This window comes from Felis catus, chromosome B3 (assembly GCF_018350175.1).
Source record: "Felis catus isolate Fca126 chromosome B3, F.catus_Fca126_mat1.0, whole genome shotgun sequence".
Lineage (NCBI taxonomy): Eukaryota > Metazoa > Chordata > Mammalia > Carnivora > Felidae > Felis > Felis catus.
Window position 1 is genome coordinate 126272552 of NC_058373.1, and position 18330 is coordinate 126290881.

The 18330-nt window shown below is 35.6% G+C and overlaps 1 long non-coding RNA gene across 5 annotated transcripts in view; it reads left to right on the top strand.

Moving 5' to 3' along the window:
• Window positions 1-6822: 6822 nt before the first annotated feature.
• LOC123386161 overlaps window positions 6823-18330 on the top strand; it is a 1074166-nt gene continuing 1062658 nt past the window's right edge. For 2 of the 5 annotated variants that reach the window (XR_006599868.1, XR_006599867.1), the window contains exon 1: window positions 6830-6987. This is a non-coding gene — a long non-coding RNA (uncharacterized LOC123386161). Of the gene's footprint in view, window positions 6992-18330 lie in introns of all 5 variants that reach the window. The other 3 variants (XR_006599871.1, XR_006599870.1, XR_006599869.1) reach the window with 3 other exon arrangements.

Here is an 18330-nt window from a genome sequence, read left to right on the forward strand (position 1 = left end):
ATCACCATATGACCCAAGACACAGACACATATGAGTAACCATATTGCAAATCTTGATATATTCATTCGCTGTGTGGGTCAATAAGCAACTTCACTGATGTGAGAAAAAAATGAAACATTTATTTTGCATAGCACAAGGTTTGTGACTAATTGTTCATCTAGTTTATGAAGTCTAGAGATAGGAAAAGGTAGATGAATACTAATGGGTTCTCATGAACTCAGGCAAGGATATGTGTACTCAAAGTACACAAAGACCAGGAGATAGAAGTTTTGTTTTTTTCTTCTTGTTTGTTTTTGCTTATAAACCATGACCTGGGTGGAGATAAAAGATAGGATACTAAGAGAAAAAGTGGCTCACAAAGCCAGAAATGTTTATTCCTTGGAATATGCTGTGAAAGAATGTCTTCAACATCATGACAATTCAGAGTTTCTGGCACCATTATTTTTGAGAGTATTGTAGCAGAATTATTATTTTCAAGTCTTTCTGGAAGTTGGGATAAGGGCTACGTTCATTGGGTTATGTGAATCAACAACCTATTAGTAATTGAATATTTATTAGAAATAGTTGAAATAGATTACTAAGAGACTCATACTGTAAAAACTTATAAGGATGTGGCTTGGTATCAGTCTCTTAGTGGTTATACATTAACATGATAGTTGACTTCATCAAGGTGGTATGAACTATTCGAATAATATATTGGTCCAATGATGTGACTGTTTGACCATGTAGCATGATCTGTTGTTACAAAATGAGTGATTTAAAGATTTTTCTTAGAGTCTGTATTTTTGTTTTTCATCAATATATTTTTTAATTAAAAAAATTTTAATGTTTATTTTATTTTTGAGAGAGAGAGACAGTGCAAGCAGAGACAGAGAGACAGAGAGAGACAGAGAGAGAGGGAGACACAGAATATGAAGCAGGCTCCAGGCTCTGAGCTGTGACCTGTTGGCACAGAGCCCAACACAAGTCTCAAACCCACGAACCGTGAGATCATGACCTGAGCCACAGAAGTCAGACACTTAACTGAGACACCCAGGCATGCCTCTTTCATCAATTTAAATGAGATCAAAACTAGTTGAAAAGTTTAAGAGGCAGTGACTTAGCATGTCTACTTTAAGGAACATTTTGAGATGTGAGGAAATATCTGGTTAGTTTAATTGACTATATGTTTATGAGAGAACGATACACAAAGGACATAATCTCCTTTCAACTTTCTCAGTTGTGCTAAATATATTAATATATTAAGGACCTGTTCTATAGAAATTCCAGATTTCACCTAATCTAGGAGTTATATATATTTGTGGTTCTGGACACTTAAAAATGTGATAAAAGGCTAAGGATCTGTTACTCCCATCAGAATGTACAGTAGACAACCCACTTAGGTCTCAAGGTGTTTGAAATGTTAAGTTGGTCCCCGTGTAAGAACTTCTAACAGAGTTTTTTAAAGAATCCTTTCACCCAGGACAAACAGTTGCACCTATACTGAAGGAAAGGGAAAAACAAATATGCTGTCCTAACTTTTTTAAAAGTTTTTTCTTTTAAGAAAAGAGCCCAAAATGGCAGGGCTGATTTGATTAAAAGCCAATTAAATATTATAAATTTAATAATTATTTCTCATATACATGATTGCATTAATAATCTATTCTTATTCTGAGAGAGTAAACTCCAAATCTTAGTGACTTAATAGGACTGAATTTATATGGTGTTTAAACTGTACAAGATAAGGAAGCTTTACTCACAGGTCCAAGGGGATGGCAATTTGCTATCTTATAGTTACAGCATTTCACCTGGATACACACCTTCCTGGCTCACTGCTGTGAGGAAAGAGAAACTAGAGAATTGCACATAGATTTCTTTCACTATCTCAGCCAAGAGGTGACAAACACCACTTCCAATCACATTTTACTGGGTATAAATACTCACATGAGCAGCCACAAATGCATGGGGCCAGGGAAGTGTAATCCTCCAGTGTGGCCAGAAGGAGAGAGTAACTGGATATGGTTATACATTAGAAGTCCCTAGTAGTGGTGCAAGAAGCGAAAAAGGACACTGTTCCCTCTCTCCAGGTATCTACCCAAAAGGATAAAATGAGTATACCTAAAAGGATACTATCAGGGTAATACAGTTTAGGATTATAAGAACAACAAGAACAACAACAAATTGTAGAGTGAGAATATATTCTAGGAGAAGCCGCAGAAGGAATCTAGTTGAATATTGTTGAGGAAAATTAAACCGTGTCAGTGAAGTTGGCACTTTCGGTTGATGAGCAAAGCTGTTAGTGATGGACCTTGACATCTCAAATCACAGGAAACTCTTTTCTGGGGCCATCTTTAAATTGGTCACGTTATAATTCAGGCTTTTCCTGTTGTTGTGCTTTAGGTGTCAGGCTTTGAGAGCGTTGAGAATTACAATGCCAAAGATGGCAAGCTATTTCCGTACTTATTTTTTTTCTGGAGCTGTTAATTTATTAAAACAATGTTCTGACATAATACATGATGCCTGAAAGAAGTATCACTGCATTGAAATTCAGCAATATGCTGTAAATTTGTAATTTTTGCTATTCCAACTGTTTTAGCATCAGACTTTCTAATGAGTCCAATGAATAACAAATAAGTGCCAAAAAAGAATAATGTCTACCATTTAAAGAATAATCCACTATATTTATTCTAGTTCCCTTCCCTGGCAGGAAGAAGGGTCTCCCAGACCGCACACATATGTGTATTCTTGCAGCGATCGGTAGGTACAAATACTTCTCATTGATCTAGGAATTAGGCCTCCGGCAGTTCAGCCTTCTTGAACATACATATTAAGGGTGCAAAAATGAGCTCCAAGTGGTGAGAAAATTTGTTACCACAAAGCTTGAATACTATTTGATGACCATGATATAGAGCAACTGTTAGGCTTTCTCCTATAATCCTAGGTATTTGATAGAAGTAAACCTTCAAGCTTGACTGGTCTTTCTACTATTTGCATCAAATAGATACCCAAGATAGAAATTAAAGTCTGGGAGAAAATGACACTAAGACCAACATAGTGACAAACAGGACAGAGAATGGAGTTCTGGTTAATTGCCAGAAAAGTCTATCGGTGACTTTTAAAGTAAATGGCAAAAGTTCAACTTAAACCAGATAAAACAATTTATTGAATTATGCAACTAGGAAAACGCCAGTGGTATGGTGGCCACCAGTCACAGTGCAATCAGGATGTCAATTCTAGAATCCTTTTAGCTTCATAACCCTGTGTTTGGTTTTATCCTTAGGCTGGCTTTTCATAGCTCAGAAATATGGTGCCAGCAATGTACTTTCAAATTCACATTTGGTGCATATAGCTTCTCCCCCTGCCCCCCACCCCCTGGATTTTTCCATGTGTGAACCAATCAATTTCTTCTGTTGGAATAGTGTGTTAAGTCCTGACAGGGTCATGCGTGAAACAATGATTTTGGCAAAAGAATGGGATTATCCCTCTGGAACTGTGAGAAAGGTCAAAGCCAGCCTCCCACTCCAAACGCCATGACTGCTCTTCAAAAGAGGTGTCAGAATAATGTTGGGGAGAAAATCACAATATCAACAATGAAGGAAAGTATGCAAGTATAAAAAATAGACCTAAAAAATGATGAAACACGGTAGTGTGGCCATTTAGTCTAGAGAAAAATCTGTTCTTTTCAATAGCTTGTTATTTAATATAGCAGCATACAAAAATTAACGCTTGCAGTTAAGGTCTGAGACAACAATGGAATGTGAACTTATATTCTGTATATTCTTTTTAGAGACTCTGTATTCTTCTGGTGTTAAGAGTAAGTTTGACAAGATATGGCAAGATATAGGAATGATTTTTTTTTAACTTTTCAACTACATATTTGAGTTCATTTATAAGGAAGAGAAATATGAGCAGTCTTTGAGGAGAGTCCTTACATACCTATGGAGAAAGGGTGCTGCATTTTCAGCAGGTCAGAGTATTAGACTCTTGTGCTGGGAGATTCTTCCTGAGGGGGCTGACTGGAGCACTACAGTGATGATGCATCATGTTTCTGTATATCCACGTGGCCCTCCCATCACTGAAAAACAGCCATCTTAATGAGACAAAGCTTCAGTTCACTGTTCACTATAAACTTTACTCTTTTTAAAAAAGAGAAGACTTCATTAGATATCTTTTTGTCTTACATAACAAAGGCCAGGTCAGTTTGGCCTTGGGTTAACATTCCTGCAGATATGAAAAGAACACCAGAATGCCACTGTTAACAGTGTCAGTCAGGGTCTTCCTAGGAAACAGATGGTGCCCTCTAATTGATTAATTTGCAGGGAGTTTAACGTAACTATTCACAAAGCTATGGTTAGCATACCGGAAACCCACAAGGATGGTGAACTCACCCCAGAGCTGAGAACAGCAGTAATGATTCACACCTCTAGGACTGAAAAGACAAGTGGAGGGAACAGTTACCTGGAGGAGAAGACCTCTTAACTGGACTGTGACCTTTGTTCCAGAGATCCGGCAAGCTTATTGTGAGCTGCTAGAAAGGCGACCAAGGGAATCAACACCCAACCTCATGCTCCTCCCTCCCATACACTGCTTCTGCCAATGACTTGCATTGTTGATTCCTACCAAAATTCTGAGGAGAGGAAAGCATGAGTGAGCATACTTCACACAGAACATGGAAACTACTATTGCTTATTTAGAGGAAAAAAAAAAGAGCCTAAAACTTAAGGACAAAAGTAAACTATTGAAAATAATGCCTATGGGGGAATGAGTGGAACTGGAATTAAAGGGGTAAAGATGGTAATGAGAGGTCATTCATTATACAGTTTTTTTCAACCTTTTTTTAAAAGTCTATTTATTTTGACAGAGAGAGAGAGAGAGAGAGAGAGAGAGAGAGAGAGAGAGAGAGAGAGACTGACTGTGCAGGGGAAGGGGCAGAGAGAGAGAGGGAGAGAGAGAATCCCAAGCAGGCACTGCACTGTCAGCACAGAGCCTTACGTGGGGCTTGAACTCAGAAACTGTGAGATCATGACCTGAGCTGAAACGAAGAGTCAGACATTTGACCGACTGAGCCACCCCAGGCGCCTAAGTGCAGGGACTATATTATACAGAGGTTTGCACTCTTAGGGATTTTCTATTGTAGAAGGATGGATATAATAGTTACCAATAAATTACTTTATAAGGTGGATTAAATAGATACTTTTAAGGAGACACAAGCTTCCTTTGAAATTCGAAGAAGGAGGAAGAAACAGTGATTTCCAATTAGAAGTTAGAGTGAGTGAACTGTGCCTTGAGTAATGAGAAATGTATAAATAAATTAAAATGAGAAAAGGTTTATACCAGCATTAGAGCACTGTGAGCAAAGATGGGGACAAAAGTAATGCTGTGCATTTTGAGAAGGCCCAGTTACCAACTGAATTCAAAACACATATAAAAGGCCAGGGTAACACTATGTTGAACATTTGAAACTAAAGAACATTATTTGTTAACTATACTCAAAAAGGAAAAAAAAAAAAAAGAGGCAGGAGTATACTGCAGCATAGCTAGCTGACCGCAGACTTAGAAGTACGTATCTATGTCATAGTAAGAATTTCTTCTTGGATGGAATATTGAATGAAAAGTTAGAGTGCCCTTTGCTCATCCTGACCAAATACAAGGCAAAGAGCCTATGGAATTGAACAAGGGGATTTTTCCCCCTCTGTCAGGGCTGCAGTGAACACTATCTTTCAGTACAAATGAGGATTTAGGGAGGCATGGTGCTATATCTACTCTTTTGTGGTTTTTTAAAAACTTATTTTATTATTATTTTTTTAATGCTTATGTATTTTTGAGAGAGAGAGAGAGAGAGAGAGAGAGAGAGAGAGAAAGCACAAGCATGGGAGGGGCAGAGAGAGAGAGGGAGACACAGAATCTGAAGCAGGATCCAGGCTCCGAGCAGTCAGCACAGAGCCTGACACAGGACTTGAACCCACAAGCTACAAGATCATAACCTAAGCCAAAGCTGCATGCTTAACTAACAGCCACCCAGGTGCCCCTATTTGTGTCTTTATCTAGTTATACTCTTTGCACTGCTTACATTCTGATTAATAGTACACTGAAGTGAAAATAACCTCTATTTGAGTCAAGGTCATCATTTTCACCAGCCTTTGTGGTCTGGCCTACTTCAATTATTATATGAGAGCCAGAGATAAAAAGATGCACATTAGACATGGTGTCTGATCCAGCTGCATTTTCTACTCATTGAAACTGCTGGCTTATCTAGTGTATTCTTATTTCTGTCTGCTAATCTTAATTCTTAGGGTTTTTAATCTCAATTCTTAGGGTTTTTGTCCCCCTGTATACCAAATAACGTCTTTAAAAATTTTCAGGTTAGAAGACCAATAAAACAGAGGCACAAGTACACTTTTTATATTAATGAAAATATATATGTATCTATATTGCTGTCTTTCCTCAGGATAACACTGCTACACCCAGAGAGTTTGAGTGAGCTCTTCTCTTCTTACTCAAAAAAGAGTAGTTACCTGGTCTGGGGGTAGGAGTGGGGATTGGTTTTAAATAGGAATAAGAAAATACTTTGCAGTGAACAAAGGAAGGAAGGAAGGAAGGAAGGAAGGAAGGAAGGAAGGAAGGAAGGAGAAAGAAAAGAAAAAAAGAAAGAAAGAAAGAAAAGGAAAGAAAGGAAAAGAAAGAAGGAAAGAAAGAAAAAAAAGGAAAAGAAAAACACTTTGAAGTGATGGAAATATTGTAAGACTGATTTGTAAGAGGAAGTTATGAGAGGACATGACCTCCAGTTGACCTGCAAGCTGGGCCAGGGCAATGAAGGCTCCTCGCCCCTCCCCTGTCCTTGAAATGTACATTCTGCTCACTTTTCCTGCAGCCCGCCGTTTTCCAGGATGCAGCCTCCAGAAAGCAAGTCTGCGTGGTGACTAAACCCGGGTACAGTCTCCGTATAAACTTCAGATTCTGGCGGGAGTGTGATGATTTGTGCATCTTGCAGGGACCAAGGGAAGCCTTGTACGTAAGTCCCCTTGCTTATTCAGCCTGCCACTTCTCAATCTGGAGTGGTTGGCCTCCTTCCTCAGCCTCTCCTTGCCCTCCGAGAAAGGGGCCGGTTTCAGAACTTCACCGCAGAAGCTCTGAATTTGCAAACCAACGGTGCTGATGATTGCACAACTATAAATTTACAAAATAATTCAACTGCACACATGCAATGGGTGAATTTTATAGTATGAAAGTGGTACCTCAATAAAACTGTTAACTTTTTTAAATTCCAGGAATCCTAAAGTCATCTGAACCATCAGTTCAGTATTAAACATTGTTTCAGGGGCGCCTGGGTGGCTCAGTCGGTTAAACTTTGGACTTGGGGTCAGGTCATGATTTCACGGTTTGCAGGTTCCAGCCCCAAATGGGACTGTGTTCTGACAGTTCAGAGCCTGGAGCCTGCTTTGGATTCTGTGTCTCCCTCTCTCTCTCTGCCCATCCCCAATTCATGCTCTGTCCTTCGCTCTCAAAAGTGAATAAACGTTAGAAAAATTTTTAAATATTCTTTGTGTCTACTAATCAGAATTCCTAGTGGTTTAGCTAAGTATACAGAATCCCCAAGGTGGGATGTAGCTTAGCTCTCCACAGTGTCCTTACAGATGAAAAGGATAAACTCAAAGTGTAAACCAAGCAGGATTGGATTGAGGCTGTAGGACTTGACTGAGGCCTGAGTACTCCTGGAAAAATATGATGCCGTGTGAATTAGGCAATGTTTACTTGATTCCCATTGTCTGAGAGGACTTGTGTAAATTAAAATGAAATGTCCCATCTAAGTTCAGCTTGCCTTGATGTATTCTTTGAGGGAAGATTTTAAACTATAAGTTTAATTTCTTTTAAAATGTGGTAGGGGTTCCTGGGTGGCTCAGTCAAGCATCTGGGGCTTGATTTCAGCTCGGGTCATGATCTGCCTGTCCCTGCTCATGAGCTCTCTCTCTCTCCCTCTCTCTCAAAATAAATAAATAAACTTAAAAAATAAATAAAATGTCATAAGTAAACTCAGGTTTTCTGGTTTTGTTTTGTTTCTAGTTTAGTTTTGGTATTTTGGTGTGTTGTATTTGACTAGGAATTCATCTTGTCTGCATTTAAAAATTTTCAACAAAACGCCATTTGTCATATTGCACTTTCTTTAAAATTGTTGCTGATTGTAGCTTTATGCTTCATTTAAAAATTATTTTTGATATTGATCCTTTGGATATTCTCTACTTTTTCTTGGTGAATATTGCCAGAAGTTCTATTAATATATAAAACAACCAACTTTGACTTCTACTGGGTGTCTCTTTTATCTTTGTTTTTATGTTCTTTAATTTTTGCTTGTTAGTTTCTTTTTCCTTCTACCCTTTTTTGAATTTCTTTGGCATTAATTCTCTAATTTTTGAGTTTTGCTACTTAATAACTTTTCTAATCAAAACATTCCTTTAAATACTGTTTTAAGTGTGTCCCCTAAACTTTGTAATGGAGTGTAGGAATTGGTGCTTAGTTCTGAATATTTTGAAATTTTCTGTATCATTTGATCTTTGATTCTTGGTTATTAAAAATGTTATAGTTAATTTCCATTCTTATATTTGTGTTCTTAAGTTTATATTCTTTTAATTGATATTTCACTACATCATGGTAAGAGAACATAATTTGTGGTATACAGATTTTTGGAAATTGGTTGAGACTTGCTTTATGATATAGTAAATGTTTTCATGTTTATAGTGTAGTAAATTTTTTTTAAGGTCATGTTTTATAAATAGCATATGTGTGCTTTAAGAAAACTGTACTCTATAATAATTGGAAGCGTGATTTTGTGTATGTATATATATATATATATATATATTCATTTAAATCAAGTTTTTAAATTGTATTGCTCAGTGTGTATATTTACTTGACTTACTTTTACTGCCTGCTTTATCTACTGATAGTTGAGAGACAAATTTAGAAAATTTTCACTATAATTATAGATTTTCCCACTTGTACCCATAATGCTATAGATTTTTCTACTGCATGTATTTTGAGGTCTCTCAATTTGATACATATAAGTTTAGGACTTATATCTTCCTAATAAGATCAACCTTTTTATTATTATGTAATGGTTAGCCTAATTTATAGTTTATCTTAAAATCTTTTTGGTCCTACTTAAATATATCTACCACAACAGTATTTTTGCTGGTATTTGTTTAACATACTTTTTTCTATAATTTTGCTTCAGAATATTTCATGTTCTTATGAGTGTTCACTCTCCCTCTGTCTCTCTTTCCCACACAGACACACAACCCTCATTTAAATATATAATCTAATCTGAAAAGTTTTACTCACTACCTCATAAGTTTAGTCCCTTAATATCTAATGTGATTTCTATTATATTTGAACCTCTTAATGCTATTTTAATTTGGATTTTCTCATTCTTTTCCTTTTCTTTTTTGTATTGTTGATTTCATCATTTTGTTTGTTTTCCTGATTTTTTTTTCTACTTTACTAAAGGAACAGTATCTTTTAGTGATTACCCTTGAAAATTTACCATATTAACTTTGAAACATTGAATGCAAATCAGTATTTAAGTCCCCACTCCAGAGTAATGCGTGCTTCTAGGATTGTAACTGTGATCACTCCCTTTTACTAATCAGCAGGCCCTTATTTTCTCATACTTTATTTCTGTCATTTTTAAGCAAAAAAAAAAAAAAAGACATCAATATTACTTTTGCAGTTTGTTCAGATTTATCTCGTCTCTCAATTTTATTGCTTACCATTCCTTCTTCCATTGCCCACCATATTTCTGAGGTCATTTTCTTTTTTAAAAAATTCCTTCAGTGAAGTTTTGTTGGTGACAAACTCAGTTTTATTTTGTTTTGTTTTGTTTTTTACCTGAAAATGATTTTATCTCTATCTCCATTCTTAAAATAGTTTTGCTAGATACTAAATTTTGAATTAGTAGTTTTATCTTTCATTATTTTCAGTATATCATCATAGTTTTCTAACTTCTATTATTCCTGTTGAAAATTTAGTTGTTCTTTGTGAATGATTTGTCTTTTCTTTTGAATTACTCTTAAGAATTTATCCTTTCATTAATGTTTTGCTGTTTTAAAATTTTTCAAAAAATTTTAATGTTGATTTACTTTTGTGAGAGAGAGCACGTGAGAGTGGGGGTGGGCAGAGAAAGAGGGGACAGAGGATCTGAAGCTAGCCCTACACTGACAGCAGAGGGGCTTGAACTCACGAACCATGAGATCATGACCTGAACTGAAGTTGGATGCTCAACCGTCTGAGCCACCCAGGCAAACCAATGTTTTGCCATTTTATTATGATGAATTTATTTGTGGATTTCTTCTTATATATGCTTCTTGGTATATATGATGCATTTTAAATTGATGCATAATTGACATATATTAATTTCAGATGTACAACATAACAATTTGATATTTTTATATATTGAGAAATGATCACCACAATAAGTCTGCTTAACATGTCACCATACATAGTTACAAAAAATTTTTTTTCTTGCAATGAGGACTTAAGATCTGGTCTCTTAGCAATTTGCAAATATGCAATACAGTGTTATTAATTACAGTCCTTATGCTATACATTATATCCCCATGACATTTTTTTTTTTATGACTGGAAGTTTCTACCTTTTAACCCCTTCATCCATTTTACCCACTTCCCAGCACCCATGTCTGGTAACCACCAATCTTTTCTCTGTATCTATTAGCTTGGTTTTTGTTTTTTGTTTATTTTTGATTCCACATATGGGTGAAATTATGTGGTATTTGTCTTTCTCTGTCTGACTTATTCCACTTAGCAAAATGTCCTTGAGGTCCATCCATGTGGTTGCAAATGGCATGATTTCATTCATTTTTATGACTGAATAATATACTTGTGTGTGTGTGTGTGTGTGTGTATGGTGTGTGTGTGTGTGTATATATATATATATACATATATATGTACACACATGTATATATATACATATATATACACACACACACACACATACATATATATACATATATATATATGTACACACATGTATATATATACATATATATACACACACACACACACATACATATATATATATGTATATATATATATATATACCATATCTTCTTTATCCATTCTCTATCAATGGACACTTGAGTTATTTCCATATCTCAGCTATTATAAATAATGCTGCCATAAACATAGGGGTGCATATAAGTTTTGAATTAGTGTTTTTATTTTCTTTAGATAGTCAGAAGTGGAATTGTTGGATAATATGGTAGCTCTATTTTTAATTTTTTGAAGAATCAACAAGCTGTTTTCCATAGTGGTTCTACCAATTTACATTCCCATCAAAAGTGCACAGTGGTTCCCTTTTATTCACATCCTGGCCAACACTTGTTTTTCTTGTTTGTTTGATAATAGCCATTCTGACAGGTGATATCTCATTGTGGTTTTGATTTGCATTTCCCTGATGATATTGATATTGAGCATCTTTTCATGTACCTGTTGGCTCTCTGTATGTCTTTGGGAAAATGTTTGTTCAGATCCTCTGTCCATTCTTTAATTGCGTTGTATGTTGTTTGTTGTTGTAGTTTTTGTTTTGAGTTGTATGAGTTCTTTACATGCTTTGGATATTAACTTCTTATCAGATATACGATCTGAAATATTTTCTCCCATTGGGTAGGTTACCTTTTCTTTTGTTGATGATTTCCTTTGTTGTGCAAAAGACTTTTGTTTTGATGTGGTCCCATTTGTTTATTTTTGTTTTTGTTTCCTTTGCTTTTGGAATCAGCTCTAAAAAATCACTGCCAAGACCAATGTCAAGATGCTTACCTCCTACATTTTTTTCTAAGAATTTTATGGTTTCAGGTCTAACATTAGGTCTTTAAGTTTTTTGGTGGAGTCTTCAGGGTTTTCTGCAGATAATATTAAGTTATCTGCACCAGTAGCAGCTGTACTCCTTCTTTTTCAATTGGGATGCCCTTTATTTCTCTTTCTTTCTTAATTGCTGTGGCTACGACCTTCAGGACTATGTTGAATACAAGTAGTGAGTGGACATCTTTGTCTTGTTCCTGACCTTAAAGTAAAGCTTTCAGCTTTTCACCACTGATTATGATGTTAGCTGTGGGTCTGGCATATATGGCCTCTATTATATTGAGATATGTTCCTTCTATAACCATTTTGTTGAGTTTTTATCATAAATGGGTGTTAAATTTTGTCAAATAATTTTTCTGCATACAATTGAGATGATCATTTGATTTTTATTCTTCATTTTGTTAATGATGTGTATTACATTGACTGATTTGCAGATGTTGAACCTTCCTAGTCACCCTGGAATAATCCCACCTGATTATGGTGTATAATCCTTTTAATGTATTCCTGAATTCAGTTTGCTAATATTTTGTTGAGGATTTCTGCATCATCAGCGATATTGGCCTATAATTTTCTTTTCTTGTGGCATCCTTGTCTGATTTTGGTATCAGGGTAATTCTGGTCTCAAAAGATGGGGTTAGAATTTTTCTCTTATCTTCCATTTTTTAGAAGAGTTTGAGAAGGATTGGCATCAATACTTTGAATGTTTGACAGAATTCACCAGTGAAGATGTCTGGTCCTGGACTTGTGTTTGTTGAGATGTTTTTGATTAATGAATCAATCAATTTTTTCCCCAGTAATTGGTCTGTTCAGATTTTCTATTTCTTCATGATTTGATCTTGAAGGTTATATGTTTCTAGGAATGTATCCATTTCTTCTAGGTTGTTCAGTTTTTTGACATATACTTGTTCATTGTAGTGTCTTATGATCCTTTGTATTTCTGTTGTATCAGTTGTAATGTCTCCTTTTCATTTCTGGTTTTATTTATTTGAGCCCTCCCTTTTTTTTTCATTTATCTTTTGATTTCTCACTGATAATTGGTTGATCAGCAGCATGCTATTTAATCTCCACATATTTGTAAATTTTTCAGTTTTCTTCATGTAATGGACCTCTAGTTTTATATCATGTGGTTAGAAAAATGACTGTTAGAGAATCTGTTGCTTTTGGATGGAATGTTCTGCATATATCCATTAAGCCCATCTGGTCTAAAGTGTCATTAAAGGCTGACATTTCCTTATTGATTTACTGTCTGAATTATCTATCCATTGATGCAAATGGGGTACTGAAGTCTCTTATTATTATTGTAGTGGAGTCTATTTCAACCTTTTGGTATGTTAATATTTGCTTTATATATTTATGTGCTCCTATGTTGGCTGCATAAATCATTACAGTATTATATCCTTTTGTTGGATTGACCCTTTATTATTATGTAATGCCCTTTCTCTTATTGGTCTTTGTTTTAAAGCCTATTTTGTCTCATACAAGTATCCAAGCTATCCAAGCTTTCTTTTGGTTTCCATTTGCTTAGAATATCTTTTTCCATTCCTTCATTTTCAGTCTCTGTGGGTCCTTACACCTGAAGTGAGTCTTTTGTACGCAGCAAATAGATGGGTCTTGTTTTGTTTTGTTTTGTTTTTTTCTTTTTTTTTAAATCCATTCAGCCTCTCTGTCTTAATTGGAGAATTTAGTGCATTTAAAGTTAAGGTAATTATTGATAGGTATGTACTTATTCTCATTTTGTTAACTGTTTTCTGGCTGTTTTGTAGTTCCTGTCTGTTCCTTTCTTTTTCTCTTGCTCTTTTCTATTGGGGGGTTGATGACTTTCTTTAGTGGTGTGTTTATATTTCTTTCTCATTATCTTTTGTGTATCTACTATGGGTTTTGCTTTGTGGTTACTATGAGGCTTATATATAACAACTTATATTTATAACAGTTCATTTGAAGTTGATAACAACTTAAGTTCCAACATATTCTAAATCTATTTTTACTCTGCCCCCCACCCATTTTATGATTTTAATATCAAATTTAATATCTTTTTATCTTATATTGTGTTATACTTACATTGTGTTGTTTTATTTGTAGATTCCAACTTTTTATCAGCTTTAGGTAATTCTCACCCTTTATCTATTCAGATATGGCCTAACTCTTACATTTTCTTTTAAGTCTCTGATTTGGCATATTTTAAATTTATTTCTATTCTCAACATCCCTTAAACTTTCATATTTTCCATTTTCTCATATGTCTGTGCCTCAGTATGGGTAGATCTATTTTCTAGTTCACTAATTATTACTTTGGATATGACTAGTTTACTATACACATTGTTTTAACTTCAAATCATATTTTTTATTTCTAAAACTTTAGATTGTTCTGTAATATATTACTGGCCTCTTTTATTTGATTACATATGTCATAAATCATTAGGCCCCTGTAGCTAAAATCTAATAATTTTAGGGTCTGAATCCCCTAGTCATCTGAATCTGTAGTTTTTGTTTGCTTGTTTGTTTGTTTGCATCTGCTGACTCTTTATCATAGTGTCTTGTTTGCTTGTGCACTTAAGAATACTTGATTCTGAGTTCACATTTTGCTGAGTTTAAACTGAAAATGCCGAGGATCTAAATTGAGAATCTGTCCTTCAGAGAGGAATGATATTTGCTTTTGCTGGCAGCCAGAAGACACTACTGACTTTGATCACTGTAGTCCCCACCAATGGTCTTAACTTACTAGTAGAATCATAGTTCACCTTCTCCACTTATGCATGGCCCAAGGCCTAGTATTTGTATCAATATTTAATTGTTGGGCGTCCTTGGTTTGTGTTATCTTTCCTGCTCTAGCTTGGATCCAGAATTCTTAATCACTCTCTTACTTTCTTTTTGCAGTGGATATTTCTCTTTCCCCTAGATGAACAACAATTTAAGTATATATCTTATTCAGGAGATGTCTTTTATTTTACTTATTTATTTTTTAAAATTTATTTTGAGAAAGATACAGAGAGCAAGTGAGGAGGGGCAGAGAGAGAAGGAGACAGAATCCCAAGAGGGCTCCACACTGTCAGTGCAGAGCCCAATGCCGGACTCGACCTCAATCCGTGAGATCATGACCTGAGCTGAGAAAAAGTCAACAGTTGGATGCTTAACCAACTGAGCCACCCAGGAGCCCCAGGAGATAAGTCTTTTAGAGTATGTGTCCTGCTATGTTGCAAGAAGCAGTCGTGCTATACTTACAGAGCTTAAATCACTGTAGAATGATAATTCTGGTGTGTGTATGTGTATATGTATATATATATATATATGTAGTTTTCTAAGGGAGAGTTAAAAGCTTTGGGATGCAAATTGACATATACATAACATGACGAATCACATGAGTCTTCCTTGTAGACTTGTGGTATAATGCGTGCTATTTGCAAATAACCTAAATAACAACAACCCCTTCTCTGCTTTTAATATCTGGATTCTTTTGTACCTATAAGCTCACTTTAACTAACAGTACATACTTCTTGAACTTTTGCTTTATGATTTCCAAGGGGTTTTATTAAAATGCAAATAGTATTTGGGGCATGATTGGGGAGAACATATTGGACAATTTATTACAAGTTGTTTTTACTTTAATGAGTATGATAAATTAAACAGCTGGTTTTAACAAAGAATGGACGAACTTCAGAACCTTGGATATAGTTTATTGAATAATTTTGCCTAGGGTATGGCACTTTTTGAAAAGATATACCATGAAAAGTTCTATTTCTTTTCCAGGAGTTGATAGTATGATTGAGCATGCTTTCTGGAATTCTAGTTTGAGTTTTACAATGGGCTTAATTATTTCCAATGGTATGACTTCTATAATTAATAGGATTGGGTCCACATTTTTGGTTAAATTTCTGGGACATTAGTAAAAAGAAATATATATATATATATATATATGTATGTGTATATATATATATATATATATATATATATATATATATATATATATATATTTGCCCTATGCTATTATATATTTGCTGCTGTGAGTGCTTAATCATTATCCTAGAAAAATGAAGGTCATACTGAAAGAAATTGGGAAGCTTAATGACCCATACACCTGCTCCCAGATTGGTTACTTATGCCTAATCCAGCTCAATCTGCACGTCATGAAGACTGGAATTCAGATAACTCAGTAATATCACTGTTGCATTAGAAAAGCTCTAGGGCATACTACACATCAGTCACCAAAAATGAAACTCTTTGGAACTGTAGTGGTAGGGTTGCAGCAACTATAGAAGTGATAGGTGATCACCTTAGACGAATAGCACAACACTGGAAAAGCTAGAAAAGTCTAGATGAATTTTGCTGTTTCCTGGTGCTATTTCTATCATTTCAGTAACCCCTTATTATGTTTCAAATACAATTTTAATATATAGAACATTTTGTTGTCGTCAGTTTTATCAATTGGTGTTTGGACCAATTGTCCTTGGTTTGGACCTCTGTGTCTTTGGAATAATGTACAGAAGAAAATTAACTATAATTTTAGGAAAAAATGCACCATTACTAACACAGTAAAACCTTGGATTTTGAGTAACTTGTTCTGAGAGTGTTCCATAAGACAAGTAAACATTTCTAATAAATTTTAACTTGGTAAACAAGCAATGTCTTGCAATGCAAGTAGTATGTGATGTGGAACATCACCTGATCACAACTGAGCCAAGGTTCTCTCTCTCTCTCTCTCTCTCTCTCTCTCTGTGGGATTGTGGGTGATGCCAATGCAATGTTACATTTCCATGAAATCCTCAAGTGGAGGCAAAAGCAAATGTTCTTTGGATAAGTTCCTTGTTAAGTTTCGCGAAAAGAAAAAGATTCCATTAAGCCAATAAATAGATAGCAGTGACTTTGTTAGTGATAGAGAAAGTCATCCTACTCAATAACCCTCCTCTCTCTTGTCTCCCTCACACCAGCCACAAAAGTTTTCAATGGTAAGTTCAGGTTAATTTGTTTATTTTTCTTTATATTTTGTATTTTCTTTATTCTTTTGTATTATATTGCAGTATTGTAATCATTTTTATGTGAATATTTTTGGGTTGTGGGATTAATCATCTGGGGTTCCATCATTTCTTATGGGGAAATTCACTTTGATATACAAATGCTTTACATTATAAGCATGTTTCTGGACAGAATTATGCTCACAAACCAAGGCTTTACTGTACATATTACTATTGTTTTAATAATTTACTAAGCAATATTCAAATTACTTGCAACTAGTAATATCTTAAAGCCTAAATGGATTAAACTGAGAATCATGATGATAATTTGTTACCTGTTCTTTATTAGAATCATCTAAACACTTCACATTATTTTTGGTGTAATAGAGTTTAAATAAATATGCCCTTGTGGTTATGGTTATTGTTTTTGCAACAGAAGTACATCTTGGAGCAACCACTGGGAATGTTCCATTAGCATTAACTAAACATTTTATACTCAAGGGTCTCACAACTGGTTAATCACTTTATTTATATATCAACTCAATATAATGCTCTTCATTGTTATGGCACATTATAAATAAAAAGAGAAAGGATTCACTAAATAAAATTAGTCTTGAATTAAAATAAAGATAGCAAATACAGAATTAGGAATTAGTTCCTGGCATGTTGCTGGCTGAATACTTGGTCACTGAAGTTTAAAAAGGTACTTAGGGGGCGCCTGGGTGGCTCAGTCGGTTAAGCGTCCGACTTCAGCTCAGGTCACGATCTCGCGGTCCGTGAGTTCGAGCCCCGCGTCGGGCTCTGGGCTGATGGCTCAGAGCCTGGAGCCTGCTTCTGATTCTGTGTCTCCCTCTCTCTCTGCCCCTCCCCCGTTCATGCTGTGTTTCTCTCTGTCTCAAAAATAAATAAACGTTAAAAAAAAGATTTAAGGGGCGCCTGGGTGGCGCAGTCGGTTAAGCGTCCGACTTCAGCCAGGTCACGATCTCGCGGTCCGTGAGTTCGAGCCCCGCATCAGGCTCTGGGCTGATGGCTCAGAGCCTGGAGCCTGTTTCCGATTCTGTGTCTCCCTCTCTCTCTGCCCCTCCCCCGTTCATGCTCTGTCTCTCTCTGTCCCAAAAATAAATAAAAACGTTGGAAAAAAAGATTTAAAAAAAATCTACTAAAAAAAAGATTTAAAACGGTACTTAGACCTCAGAAAAGAACCTTGTTTTAAGCCTAGTATCTTAATAGACAAGGTGGATTAGAACAGGGGCTCTCACTTGCTTTTTTCACTGGGACACTATTAACTGACTGTGTTCACATGAATGTAGAGCTGTACTGAGTCACATGGAGCCCTCTTGCAGACCAATGATTGTGGTTGTTTCAAAAGAACATTCTTAAATATCTGTTCAACATTGATCGAGTGGTAAGACTATGTGGGTAAACTATAAAGAGGAGGACTTTTGGTGACATGGCATCAGCTTGCCCACCATTTAACATGACGGGAACCCCTGCTGTTAACCAGGTCTGTGCTTCCTAGAAGAGAGTTGGTGACCCTTT